The sequence below is a fragment of the Schistocerca gregaria genome, chromosome 5 (assembly GCF_023897955.1).
Source record: "Schistocerca gregaria isolate iqSchGreg1 chromosome 5, iqSchGreg1.2, whole genome shotgun sequence".
In the NCBI taxonomy this organism is placed as follows: domain Eukaryota; kingdom Metazoa; phylum Arthropoda; class Insecta; order Orthoptera; family Acrididae; genus Schistocerca; species Schistocerca gregaria.
This window is the reverse complement of record NC_064924.1, coordinates 502,545,548-502,560,692: the sequence shown is the minus strand read 5'-3', so window position 1 is coordinate 502,560,692 and position 15,145 is coordinate 502,545,548.

The window sequence follows — 15,145 nt, the reverse complement described above, 5'->3', positions numbered from 1 at the left end:
AGTTCTTTACAGAAGAATGATAGACCTTGTTGAAGTCGACCTCTGTTTACAACTTGTACAGAAACCAGACGGCAGTTATAAGGGGGCGAGGGGTATGTAAGAGAAGCAGTGGTTGAGGAGGGAGTGAGATTATAACCTATCCCCGGTATTATTCAATCCGTGTACTGAGCAAACAGTAAAGAAAATAAAAGGAAAAATTTGGAGTAAGAATGACAAGAAGTAGAAACTTCTAAGTTTGTCGATGACGTTAATTCTGTCAGAGGCAGTAAGGGACTTGGAAGAACAGTTGAATGCAATGGACGGTGTCTTGAAAAGAAGATACAGGATGAACATCAAGAAAAGAAAAAAAGGGATAAAGTAAGGTAGTCAAATGAAATCAGGTGGTGTTGGGGGAATTAGATTAGGAAACGAGACACTTAAGGTGGTAGTATTTGGGCAGCAAAATAAGTGATGTCTGAAGGAGAGAGGATATAAACTGCAGACTGACAATGACAAGTAGATCGTTTCTCAAAAACAAAAATTTCTGAACATCGAGTATAGATTTTAAGTCTCAGTAATTCCTTCCTGAAAGAATTTGTATACAGTGTAGCCATGTATGGAAACGAAACATGGTCGATAAACAGTTTAGTCAAGAAGAGAATAGAAACGTTTGAAATGTGGTGCCACAGAAGAATGCTGAAGATTAGATGGATACGTCACTGGAGGTACTGAAGAATTGGGAAAAGAAATTTGTGGCACATGATTAGGAGGAGGAATAGGTTGTGGGGACACTTGCCGAGACATCAAGGGATCACCAATTTACTATTAGAAGAAAGTGTGTGTGTGTGAGGAGGGGGGGGGGGGGGGTTGGGGGAAGAAATCTTAGAGGGATACCAAGAGAGGAACACATTAACCGGGTTAAAAATAATTTAAGTTGCAGTAGTTATTCCAAAATGTAACTGCACAAGACGAAGTAGCAAGGAGAGCTGCATCAAACTAGTCCCCCAACTAAAGATAACAGCAACTATAACAACAAACAAAAATTTCGAAACTGATTTATTACCTAATGGTTTTAATATTTCGTTTGAAATGTTAAGTACGCGAGGATTTGTTCTTTGTCTGTCCAGCAACAGCCTGTAGTAACATGAAACCTATTGAATGAGTGTGATACCGATTCGCTAAAATACAACGAATTTTATTAGGAGATGACTTTACAGGGTGTCATTGGGTTTAGTAAGCGAGTTTTATGGCCGCTTGGCGCATGTTGTTATTTTCTGTGACTCAATGACGTTATTCTGTGACAAAAAATATAAATACGTCTTGCTATTTGGAATTAGTTGACTAAGTTTAACTGACGATTTTGTGTGATCATTAGAACAAAAAATCAGTCCAAGTTGCAAATTATTACTTTTTACTTATTCGGTGGATGCTTTAGGACCAAAATCCATTTTCAAAACGTCATAACAAAGTCGAAAAAGACATTTCCGAAAATGTCAAAACTGTGCCGTCAACATTTACAGTGCATGCAGTGTCATCTGCATCCATTGTAATTGTTTACTGCGCAGTTTTGACATCTTCAGAAATGTCATTTTAGACTTCGTTACGATGGTTTGAGAATGGGTCTCAGACCGAAACTTTTCATCGAATGAATAAAAAGTAATAATTTGCAACTTCGACTGGTTTTACGTTTTACTGAAAAATATGAATCTCACCTGTTTGTGTTAAGTAACTTGGAATGCAAAACAATTACGTAGAAAGCAGGAAAATTTAAATGCCCCTTCACCCACAGCACTATGGCCAACAGGTTCTAGGCGCTTCAGTCCGGAACCGCGCGACACTATGGTCGCAGGTTCGAATCCTGCCTCGGGCATAGATGTGTGTGATGTCCTTAGGTTACTTAAGTTTAAGTAGTTCTAGGAGACTTATTACCTCAGAAGTTAAGTCCCATAGTGCTCAGCGCCATTTGAACCCACTGCAGAACCGTTTCCAAATAGAATTTCGCTATTTGCAGGGCTGTAGCCTTGTCTAAAACAATGTACAAGTGGTTGAAATCGACACTTCGCAAATGGTAATACGCAATCATAGTCGCTGTGTGTATGTGTGTAGAGCTGTCAGCTGTAGATGGCTATGATTCAGACGTATAACTTGCTGACCATTTGTCTAAAAATGATGCTGCCGGTGAGATGCACTTTGAAGGTAGAGAGAGAGAGAGAGAGAGAGAGAGAGAGAGAGAGAGAGAGAGAGAGAAGGGAAACTTATGGCCCAAGATGCTACCTGCAGTCTTCACACTGTCAGGTTACGAATAACTTATTACTGAGTCATAAAAGTAAATGCCCAAAATCTAAAGTCTGTAGATGTCCTAACAGGATTGTGTGTACATATCAGAGTTGGCAGGTATAAAAAGAAATAACGCAACGGATGTGGTAAGCTAAAAGAACATATACATTCCTGGAAATGGAAAAAAGAACACATTGATACCGGTGTGTCAGACCCACCATACTTGCTCCGGACACTGCGAGAGGGATGTACAAGCAATGACCACACGCACGGCACAGCGGACACACCAGGAACCGCGGTGTTGGCCGTCGAATGGCGCTAGCTGCGCAGCATTTGTGCACCGCCGCCGTCAGTGTCAGTCAGTTTGCCTTGGCATACGGAGCTCCATCGCAGTCTTTAACACTAGTAGCATGCCGCGACAGCGTGGACGTGAACCGAATGTGCAGTTGACGGACTTTGAGCGAGGGCGTATAGTGGGCATGCGGGAGGCCGGGTGGACGTACCGCCGAATTGCTCAACACGTGGGGCGTGAGGTCTCCACAGTACATCGATGTTGTCGCCAGTGGTCGGCGGAAGGTGCACGTGCCCGTCGACCTGGGACCGGACCGCAGCGACGCACGGATGCACGCCAAGACCGTAGGATCCTACGCAGTGCCGTAGGGGACCGCACCGCCACTTCCCAGCAAATTAGGGACGCTGTTGCTCCTGGGGTATCGGCGAGGACCATTCGCAACCGTCTCCATGAAGCTGGGCTACGGTCCCGCACACCGTTAGGCCGTCTTCCGCTCACGCCCCAACATCGTGCAGCCCGCCTCCAGTGGTGTCGCGACAGGCGTGAATGGAGGGACGAATGGAGACGTGTCTTCTTCAGAGATGAGAGTCGCTTCTGCCTTGGTGCCAATGATGGTCGTATGCATGTTTGGCGCCGTGCAGGTGAGCGCCACAATCAGGACTGCATACGACCGAGGCACACAGGGCCAACACCCGGCATCATGGTGTGGGGAGCGATCTCCTACACTGGCCGTACACCTCTGGTGATCGTCGAGGGGACACTGAATAGTGCACGGTACATCCAAACCGTCATCGAACCCATCGTTCTACCATTCCTAGACCGGCAAGGGAACTTGCTGTTCCAACAGGACAATGCACGTCCGCATGTATCCCGTGCCACCCAACTTGCTCTAGAAGGTGTAAGTCAACTACCCTGGCCAGCAAGATCTCCGGATCTGTCCCCCATTGAGCATGTTTGGGACTGGATGAAGCGTCGTCTCACGCGGTCTGCACGTCCAGCACGAACGCTGGTCCAACTGAGGCGCCAGGTGGAAATGGCATAGCAAGCCGTTCCACAGGACTACATCCAGAATCTCTACGATCGTCTCCAAGGGAGAATAGCAGCCTGCATTGCTGCGAAAGGTGGATATACACTGTACTAGTGCCGACATTGTGCATGCTCTGTTGCCTGTGTCTATGTGCCTGTGGTTCTGTCAGCGTGATCATGTGATGTATCTGACCCCGGGAATGTGTCAAAGTTTCCCCTTCCTGGGACAATGAATTCACGGTGTTCTTATTTGAATTTCCAGGAGTGTATTTATGGAAAAAGAAATCTGCGCAGCAGCAACAGAAATCTATTCTGCTCACGTTAACCCCCTGTTGCATATCCCTATACGATGGAGCGGAAGTCAAATGAACTTGTGGAACTGTTCCAGGCTTTGACTTTCCATCAAGTGCAACTCTACACGAGTCTGCAGACAGGCTCTCCGATGGATCAGCGCTGTACACGGAATTTTTTCCACACTTCGAGTTTCCGACACATCCATAATCTGCACCACTCGTCGAGCCTCATATAGGTACATAAAGACTGATACTATACTTTTCATGATAGTCGTATCCAAAGCGCTTCATGTGGATAATTGGGAAGGGGGAAGGCTTAGGATCTTTTAGTAGGTTGGTGTACAACAAGCGGAAATGTTCTAGTAGAAAACCTAACAACACATGGATATGTCAGCAACACGACCATATACAAATGGAAAACAATTACGTACCAACACAGAAATTTTCGATTTTCCTTGATAAATACGCTCTTGACACGTTGTATTGTCAATGAAATATCTTAATTAAGTAGCTGATACTTCACTAAAGAAGTAAACAATATATTGAAGCAACGACCGGAAACTTAACGGTTTCAGCTGTAAATTGCTTCTTTTAGATTATTTACTGAACGATAATATTTTGTTTTATTTCATTTTCTGAGTGAATGAGGGCATGAATGTAGTTTGTATGTGAAGTATGAATTATTTAAATTGCGAATAAGTGCTTGCGAGTATTGGTATCTGATCGTGCAGCCATGATATGAGTCACATACATGGAGGAAAATTATAGTTGTAAGGCAGACAGTTTTCAGTATTTTACACGCTTACAATTTGCTTCAGTTCTTCCGGCTTTTAAGGACAGGTTAATTTGTTTTTATTTTGTTTTCGGGAATGTTTTATTTTTTAATTTCATGTAAACTGATTTTGGAATGCGGATGGTCCAGAGCGGGGGTGTTCCAGGTTGCTCGAATCAGAATTCAAAGCTGCTTGGCTACGGCATTACCTGACCAGTCAGAGTTTGGGACGGAGTGAGAAATTTCGTACGCGAGTTAGGAAGATTCCATGGTCAGCTCTTGTGAGATGTCGCGTAACACGGAGCTCCAGGCATTTTCGTTAAAACTGAGAGAGAATATGATTTATCGGTAAAAGTTTATGACCGTTCGAGGATGACGTATACAAAAGCTTATTTCAGAGTGGATAAATTCCGCGTGGTGTTCTTTGTAGTCATAACTGTGGAATTTCATAGTCCAAAGGTGACAATCTGCATCGTATTTCAGGAAGCATTCAAAACTATTAAATTTCCTATGTTCTCACAAACTTTATTAACTTGTGACAAGTATTGTTCCTTCACAAACATGTCTGAGTTAAAACTTTAATCTAGCTACTAGAGACAGAGAGTGTACTGTAAGTCAGAGAGGATTCTTAAGAGTTGTACTTATTTTCATTCTGTCATTTCTGGAACTATATTCTAGGACGAACTTTGTAGCAAATGTGTGTACAAAAAATTACAACACAGAACACCTGTTTTAATGCAAGTATTTCTCTTCATTTGGTAGTTACGGCCAGACCTGGTTAAATCAACTCATTTCAACAGTATAATGCAGTTAAGTAACTCTGTGCATCTTGTTGATGTGTGTAGTGCACTAACATTTTAAGGAATATTATACGTCACTTCAGGGCAGGCTCTGTTTCTGAATAAGTCACTGAAGTGAGTACTTTCTATGTCAGCAAGAAGGTAGAAGGAAAAACGTGCCTCCACATACCCCGTATTTGCATGTCCAGGCCACGAGCTACGTAACATTAAATTTATGCGACATGTGTGTTGATTGCAGCTCAACACTAAGCAGATGGGAGCCCCAAAAGGGAACTGAACAGACGCCACACCTACATCTATGGGGGTAGCGGAAAGCCCTGCATCTGGTTCGCCTACAGTGTCTGTTCAAACTGAGTATTGCAACTGGGACTTCGGCAGATGTAAAACCCGTTTCGTAATAATGTTTTCGTTGCCAAAAAATAGTCTAAGTTCGAACTTCTTGACAAATCGAAACTATGTGCCGTTCCAGACCTGTCGCGTGGAGCTTTAGCGTTTGCCGGCAAATCTTGTACCTCATGGCGGCTGCAGTGTAACACGTGTTAAGTTCGGCTCGCGAAATTTAGTCGAATTCGAAGGTGTTCTCGCAGGTGGTGTTGTCTAGTACAAGTGGAAATCGTGTAAACAACAGTGTTCTGTGCAGTAGTGCTATTTTTTTCTGTGCTCCGCCAATATCTGCGAGAAAATGGTAAACAGAAGAATCAACAGCAGCGCGTCCAGCAGCGGGGAAGCAGCAGGTGCGGCGGGCCTGCTCCTGGCGGAAGGTGCGGCCGCGGCTCCCGGTATAGCGGAGTTGGTTCGCTCTGAGGTAAACGCTGCGCTTCGCGATAAAAACAATCTCGATCTGATAGCAGGCACCATATCAGATACTGTAACGGCAGCAGTATTGGCCAAAATGCGTGAAACTGTTGAGGCCAATACTGCCGAAATTACAGCACTAAAAAAGTCTGTGTCTGAATACGAGAAAAAGGCACGAGAGTTGGAAGTGAAACTATCTGCCGCCACAGACGAGCTAGAACAGTACCAAAGGCGAAATAGTCTACGACTGTTTGGAGTAGCAGAAAATAAAGAAGACACGGACAACCTGCTTATACAGGTTGCGCGTGAAAAATTAGGCGTCGAAGTGACCAAGGCAGACATTGACAGGAGCCACCGGGTGGGACGAAAACTACCAGGTGCTACCAAACCTCGTCCAATAATTATTAAATTTGTGTCGTACCGAAAAAGGGCTGAGATCTTTACCCAGAAGAAGAAGTTAGCAAGGACAGGGATTACAATAAGGGAAGATCTGACACACGAGCGGCTAAAGATTTTAAACAGTGCCATATCCCATTTCGGTCTTCAGAATGTGTGGACTCAGGATGGCAGAGTAATCATTAAGACTGCAGCTGGAAAGAAGACAGTCACAAACATGACAGAACTAAATAGTATTAAGTGAACCTACTCGAGCCAAAAGTCAAACTTAACACCATTTTCAAATTTTAACAGTCCTATACTCAGATATAGTCTTGTAATTGTATTAACTTTTTAATTATTTGTACCTTCAACTAATTGTTTTTGTAACTTATTAACTTTTCAATTATTTGTACCTTCAACTAATTGTTTTTGTAACTGTATTAACTTTTTACTATTTTTGTGTCTTTAGCTGTAGCCATTGCTTAGTTTTAGTTACTGCTAATACTTTTTTCATTTTCTCAGTTTATTCTCTTCCATTCTGTAATAGTTCTATTGCAATTATTTGTCTCTCCTTTAGTTCATTAGTCAACCATCTCTTCGGTTTAAATTGTGCATAACAAAAATTACTATCAGTATCACTTTAGCAAATTTCAATTTAATTCTAGCTTCCTACGATACTCTATTAAATATTAAGCTTTCTTCTCTCTGCTGGCAGCATCGGCCTCTTAAATCACTCCTCTTTCCCTTATTTCCACCCTAAGCTGTTTCAAATACTCTAATTACACTTTTCCTCTTACGACATAGGATACTCAGTGACACACAGCTGTCACCATTTTGGTCATATTCTCCCTGCACCGAATACCACTAATCCATTTTCTATACTCCCGCAACCTCAGGAAATCTCTTGCAGTCGACTTTCTTTCGGCTCTCGCGGAGTCACAAACAGGGCGCGCAAAATCTCGGACACCCCTGGAATATGTCACTTGGCGGAAACACCGGTCAGTGCCCCTCGCGGCAGGTAGTGCCTAACAAAGGGACAAACCAGTCTGCCACCCTACTCCAGGCTGCTCAGCGGAACGCGTCCGAGCTTTTAGCAGCTCACTGCAACATTCAGTCTTTACCTGCGCATTACGAAGAACTTAGCCTCCTCTTCCACCAACTAAACTACCACGTAATCCTCTTATCCGAAACGTGGTTGAAACCACACATATCCTCTGCATCTATTCATCTCCCAGGGTACACATTTCTTAGGGCAGACAGATCAAAAAAGCGAGGTGGCGGGGTCGGCGCATATATACGAACAGATCTCAAAGCGAAAGTCTTATGTACGTCAAATCCTGCTGAAGAAAAAGAGGCTGAATTCATGTTCATTGAAATAAATATACAAAGTCGGAAATTCTTGACTGGCGTCGTGTACAAGCCGCCAAAAATAAGCTCAATGAGTTCCTTCCAGTCGGAATTACATTCACTTCAGTGTCAATACGAACATGTCATCGTAATGGGTGACTTGAACATAGACCTGCTAAGAGACACTCCCTCCGCAATAAACCTAAGAAGATTGTTTAGTTGCAATAGCATGAACATTCTTCCATTACAACCTACACACCATACGGCGCACAGTCATACTCTTATAGACGTGATCGCAACGAAACAGACTGATAAAGTAAGAGATGTTGGTCAATCATCGGCCCCTGGCCTCTCAGCACATGATGTAATATTCCTGGCCTACTCTGTGCAGCCCCCAAGGATCAAATCGCGTTACATAACTTGTAGGAACATGAAACGTATTGACCTTGACGCTCTAACAGCCGATTGCTCAGAAATCTCATGGCATCAAATAATCAGAGAATCTACAATCGACGGCAAAATTAATGAACTTGGTGATAAACTCACTGCCCTCTATGACAAACATGCACCTGTGCGCACAGTCCGTGTAAGAAAATCTCCTGCTCCATGGCTGACAGCTGAATTACGTCAAATGATGACTAATAGGGATGCTGCCCACAGGCGTTTCAAGGCAGATCCGAAACCCGAACGTTTTGAAGAATATAGAAAGCTACGGAACAGAGTGAAACAATGCATTCGCAATGCCAAAATCAGGCACGCTCGCTCCCTCGTATGCAGCGATTTGACACCCACGACTCTATGGAAGAATCTCCGTAGCTTGGGGGTCGGAAAGGCAAAATCGGAAACTACTTTTCATGTGTCAGCTAACGAATTAAATGAATTCTTCTCTGCACCTCTGAATACCAGCACGGCTGATGATTTCCGCCCACAAGAATCCCCAAACAGGATAACTAACAACGATACCTTTCATCTAAAACATGTAACAACAAATACGGCAAGAAAAGCAATAATGAGAATCTCTTCTGATGCAATAGGCAACGACAGTATCGGTATAACCATGATTAAGAATGTTGCCGATATCTTAGTACCTGTCTTAACTGACATATTTAATTTTTCCCTCGTGAACGGAATATACCCCACTGCATGGAAAAGAAGCATAATTCGACCCATCCCTAAGGTCGAAAACCCGCAACTGCCTAGTGATTACCGACCAATTAGCATACTGCCTGCTGTTTCCAAAGCACTGGAATATATTGTTCATGACCAAATCACTGAACACTTGCATGAATTCAGTCTATATGACAAATTTCAATCCGGTTTCCGTAAACATCACAGCACAAACACTGCTCTGATTAAAGTAACTGATGACCTGAAATATGCCATCGACAATCGAAAGGCAACAATATTGACGCTACTGGACTTCAGCAAAGCTTTTGACACTGTTAACTTTGACATATTACTCAGAAAAATGCAACAGCTTAATTTCTCTGATAGTGCAATGAGATGGTTTGAAAGCTACTTAAAAGACAGACAGCAATGTGTTGTCTGTGCAAATGAAAAATCTTTCTGGAAACATGTTTCTTCGGGAGTGCCACAAGGATCAGTCTTAGGACCACTTTTGTTTTCTTTATATGTCAACGATATTTCGTCGGTTTTGTCCTCCTGTAAACATCATTTCTATGCCGACGACCTCCAGCTCTATCTCAGCGTCAGACCTGAAGACGTAAACACTGCAATCGCTCTGATGAATGATGATCTGTCTTCAGTAGTGACATGGGCGAAAAACCTGGGGCTTAAATTAAATGCAAAAAAGACGCAAGTAATCTTAATAGCCCATCAGAAATTAATAAGTTCAGATTTCCGCGAACGGCTACCTCCTATTCTGCTCGAAGGTACTCCAATACCATATCATAAAACAGTGAAGAACTTGGGTGTAACTTTGGACGAGCATCTCAACTGGGCGGAGAATACAGTCGCAGTGTGCCGAAAAACGTCTGCTTGTCTCTATGCTCTCAAAAAGTTTCGGAACATATTCCCACAGGACTTGAAACGCCAGCTCGTGCAAGCACTCGTTCTACCGAACCTCCACTATTGTAATGTGATTCAACAAGGCATGAGTAGTGAAAACAAAAGACGGCTAGAGCTAACCATGAATGCCTGTGTGCGTTACACCTGCAACATTCGCCGATATGATCATGTTAGTGCTTCATACTCCGAGCTAGGGTGGCTGCGGCCGGACAAACTGCGTGACTACCACACTCTATGTCTACTTCACCGACTCCTCATCGCACCCCAGTACCTAGCTTCAGAGATTAAAATCCTGTCATACCATCATAATCGAAACACGAGGTCACTCTTGTCTGGTATCCTAACTGTGCCCACTCACAGAACAAAAACTTTTGCAAACTCCTTCTCAGTTGCCGCTGTCCGCCTCTGGAACAAACTGCCCCTTACCTTGAGGAAAATTCAATCTCCTGTTGCTTTTAAGAAGAAGTTGAAGCATTTCCTACTATCATCCGCATAAAATTCTCCACAAAATTAATGTGCAAGGCAAATCCTCTCATCTGTCAAATAGCAAAGCTAGTGTCTCCTATCTTGCTCCTGAGATGCCTTCCTCTTCATCTATCTCTATTAGACACGCAGTCTCCTTTTCCTTTATATTTTCCTTAATTATGTTTCATCATGTCTCTCTATTCTTCTCCTCGCTTCACCATGAGTCTCCCTCATACTCCCTGCTGCCAGCACTCCTATCTTAAATCTTTCTCTTCAATAATGTATTTTTCGAGGTGTACCTTTCTAATTGTTTATCTCACTTTTTGTATTAGATGTAGTTTAACATGCCTACTGAAACATATGACTGTAAAATAAGTAGAATGCCTGGTTAGATGTAAGAGAGGGCCTGATGGCCCTAATCTTGCCAGGTTAAATAAATAAATAAATAAATAAATAAATAAATAGACACGACCCATGATGCGCCTTCATGAATTCACTTCTGTCAGTAACTGTCCTCCGCTTTCCAAATCTTTCAGACGTCTTCCTGCATACTTTGTGGGAGCAGTACTCCTGGAAAAAAGAATCTTCTTCTTTTGATTGCGCCTTTTTCCGCAGTTTTCGCAGGGTCGGCGTGGTTACAATCGGATTTGGCATGGTTAATTTGAAGGGGTGGCCAGATCCCGTTCCTGTCGCCCCCCTCCTTACCCCTGGGATGGTATCAATGTACCTCAGATGTATGTATCTAGTGTAATTCATGAAATAGTGCGAACGTGTTTCAGATGTCTGCGAGTTGTGTGACTGAGGCGGGACGTGGGGGCCAGCCCAGTATTCACCTAGAGAATCCAGGTTGACCAGCACACCGGCCCTCTTCGTTAATCCGCTGGGCAGGTTCGATCCGGGGCCGGCTCTCCTACACGAATCCGGGAAGCAGCGCATTAGTGCTCTCGGCTAACCTGGTGGGTACTCATGGAAAAAAGATAATGTTGCGGAGAAGTGGCTTAGCCAGAAGTTAACTGTGAGAGCTGGTCGGTAGAATCTGTCTGCCACAAGTTTCAAACTATCAAAAAGTTTTAAAACAGCGCTCACACCATTTCAGAGTGAAGTACTCGTTCTAAATATCTTAGTTTTCCATGAAATAGTGAATAAACAATTAGGATTCCAAACTCCTTTCACAGATCCATGAAACTCATGGCACGACTGCCTCTCTGGATTTTCTTTTTTATTGTGGTAGAGAAGGTCTTATAAACAGAATCTTAACTATTGGTGAGATGCGTTTCCTAAACCAACTTAAGTTTTGAGGAAAAATCACCAGCAATGCTGGCCGAAGATGTACAGCATAAAAAACAGTTTTGACAGCAACCTTATGAGGTAGGGTGGAGGAACAGAAACAGGTTCAGGGCACTGTTTTGTCCTTGTGGCGGAAAACTGCCCTAAGGAGCAGATGGATCAGCGATTATCAAAGCGATGATGATGCAAAAGGCAATGGAAACTACTGCATTAAGGACATTTAATGTGGATCCATATAATACGTGGCGTATAACTGAAGTAGTGTAATGACGGTTGGGGAAATATTTCGAATTAGTCCCGATTCGAATCTCCGGAAAGGTAACATTCTATGAATCGGAGCGTGGAATGCTAGACATTAGAATGCGACAGAGAAGTCACACAATCAAAAAACGGTGATGTAATGGCTCAGTCTGGATGTAGCGGATGTCAGTGAAATAAAATGGAAAAAATAAGGATTTGTGGACAGATGAAAATCGGGTAATATTAACAGCAACAGACAGTAAAATACCAGGACCAGGATTCATTGTGAATAGGATGGTATATGAGAGAGTGAGTTGCTATCAACAGTTCTGGGATGGATTACTCTCATCAGACTCTATAGCAAACCAGTGTTAACAACAATGGTTTAGGTATGCATGCCTACGTCAGATACAGAAGATGAAAAGACAGAACAGGTATTCGGCACGTAAAAGGAGATGGTAACCTAATTATCATAGGGCATTGGAGCGCTGCAGTAAGGAAAGGAACAGAAAGAGTTGTTGTTGTTGTTGTTGTTGGGATGTTTAAGGGGGGACTAAACAGCTAAGGTCATCAGTCCCCCATTCCAAAAACCGGCGAAACAAAATTTACGGAACAGGTAAAACCCCAAGGGGGGGAGGAGACGCCCCTCCCCCCAGTCACTGAAAGGACACCAATGTGGCAGCGAACACTAGAGACAAGAAGAGTACAGACGAACACTGGACAGAAATAAACGGAAGAAAAGAAGAGGGTTGGAGACAGGTTGACTGACCATGGGAACAAAAATTGGGAAAGAGTCAACCATCCGAATACACATTAAAATCTGCGACCAATGAGACACTCGAGGACAAGATACACAGAAAGGGAAAGGGACAGGTCCCCCTAAATGGAACCATAAAAAGGACTACCATGGATAAAATTTAAAACGTCGTCAGCCATGGAGGCATCGTCGCATAAAACCAAAGGCAACGTGCCTGGGAGATTAAAAGTCTGCCGGAGGGTGCGCAGGCGAGGACACTCCAACAAAATATGGGCGACCGTCAACCGGGACCCACACCTACTCAGGGGGGGATCCTCCTGACGCAAAAGATGTCCGTGCGTCAGGTAGGTATGGCCGATGCGGAGCCGACACAGGATGACAGAGTCCCTGCGAGAAGCCCGCAGGGAGGACTGCCACACATCGGTCGTCTCCTTAACAGCCCGCAGTTTATTCGGAGAAGTCAGGCTACGCCACTCGTCACGCCACATCTGAAGCACCTTACGGCGCAACGCCAGGTGCAGATCGTGAGCCGGGAGGCCGATCGCCAAAGTGGGGGCGTCGACCGCCCCTTTGGCCAGCCTGTCGACACGTTCATTCCCCGGGATGCCAACGTGACCTGGCGTCCAAACAAAGACCACCGAACGACCAGAGCGGGTAATGGCAAAAACAGACTCCTGAATAAAGGATACCAGAAGAGGTATAGCAGCGGTCGATAGCCTGGAGGCTGCTCAGGGAGTCACTGCAGATGACGATGGACGTACCTGAGCAGGAACGCATATGCTCAAGAGCGCGCAATATGGCCACCAGCTCTGCAGTAAAAATACTGCAGCCGGCCGGCAAGGAGCGCTGTTCAACATGGGCAGCGTGAGCAAAAGCGTAGGCAGGACGACCATCCACCAGGGAACCATCAGTGTAGACAGGCTCACAGCCTGAAAATGAGGCGACGAGCGCAAGAAAACGGTGACGGAGGGCCACATGCGGAACCGAGTCCTTGGGTTCCCGTGCCAAGTCCAGGCGGACGGACGGACGGGTCATACACCAGGGAGGCGTGGGTGCACAGGCCCGGAAGGGCGGCAGAAGAGGGAACGATCCCAGTTCAGACAGCAGGGACTGGACGCGGACAGAAATGGAAAGCCCAGACCTAGGTCGCCGGTCGGGCAGAGGGAGAACCCTGGCAGGGAAAAGCAGGCGATGATTGGGATGGCCCGGTGAGCAATGCACGTGGACAGCATAGTCGGCGAGCAGTCGGTGGCGGCGAATCCGCAGCGGGGGAACCCCGGCCTCCACCAGCAGACTATCCACGGGGCTCGTACGGAAAGCACCAGTTGCAAGCCGAACCCCACAGTGGTTTATGGGGTCCAACAACGTCAACACTGAGGGCGATTCAGACCCATAGGCCAGGCTCCCATAATCAAGCCTGGACTGCACAAGGGCTCTGTACAATCGCAACAGCGTGCTGCTATCTGCCCCCCAAGACGCATGGCTCAGGCAGCGGAGGGCGTTGAGGTGCTGCCAGCACTTTTGCTTCAGTTGAGTAATATGAGGAACCCATGTGAGCCGGGCATCAAAGACGAGTCCTAAGAAGCGGCTAGTGTCCACCACTTCAAGTAGGTGACCGTCGAGGTAAAGTTCCGGATGAGGCTGGACCGTCCGACGCCTGCAGAAGTGCATAACTCGAGTCTTGGCCGCAGAGAACTGAAATCCATGAGTCAGAGCCCATGATGCCGCCTTGCGAATGGCTGCTTGCAGCCTGCGTTCGGCGACTCCTGTAGTCGTTGAGCTGAATGAGATGCAGAAGTCGTCGGCATACAAAGAAGGAGACACCGACGACCCCAAGACTGCAGCCAGACCATTAATGGCCACTAGAAATAAGGAAACGCTCAACACCGAGCCCTGCGGGACCCCATTTTCCTGTATATAAGATGAACTAGAGGCGGCACCGACTTGCACCCGGAAAGAGCGGCGCAATAAAAAGTTTTGAAGAAAAGCTGGGAGCTGACCACGAAGACCCCACTCACGCAACGTAGCAAGGATGTGATGCCTCCATGTTGTGTCATATGCCTTCCGCAGATCAAAAAATACAGCAACGAGATGCTGACGGCGGGAAAAGGCCGTACGGATAGCAGATTCCAGCCGCACCAAATTGTCCGCAGCAGACCGGCCCTGACGGAAGCCACCCTGGGATGGAGCGAGGAGACCGCGCGACTCAAGGACCCAACACAAAAGCCGCCCCACCATACGTTCGACCAATTTGCACAAAACGTTGGTTAGTGTAATGGGACGATAGCCGTCCACCGCCAGAGGGTCCGCACCGGGCTTCAAGATGGGAACGATAACACCCTCTCGCCATTGCGACGGGAACACGCCCTCGCTCCAAATGCGGTTAAAGATGGTGAGGATGTGTCTCTG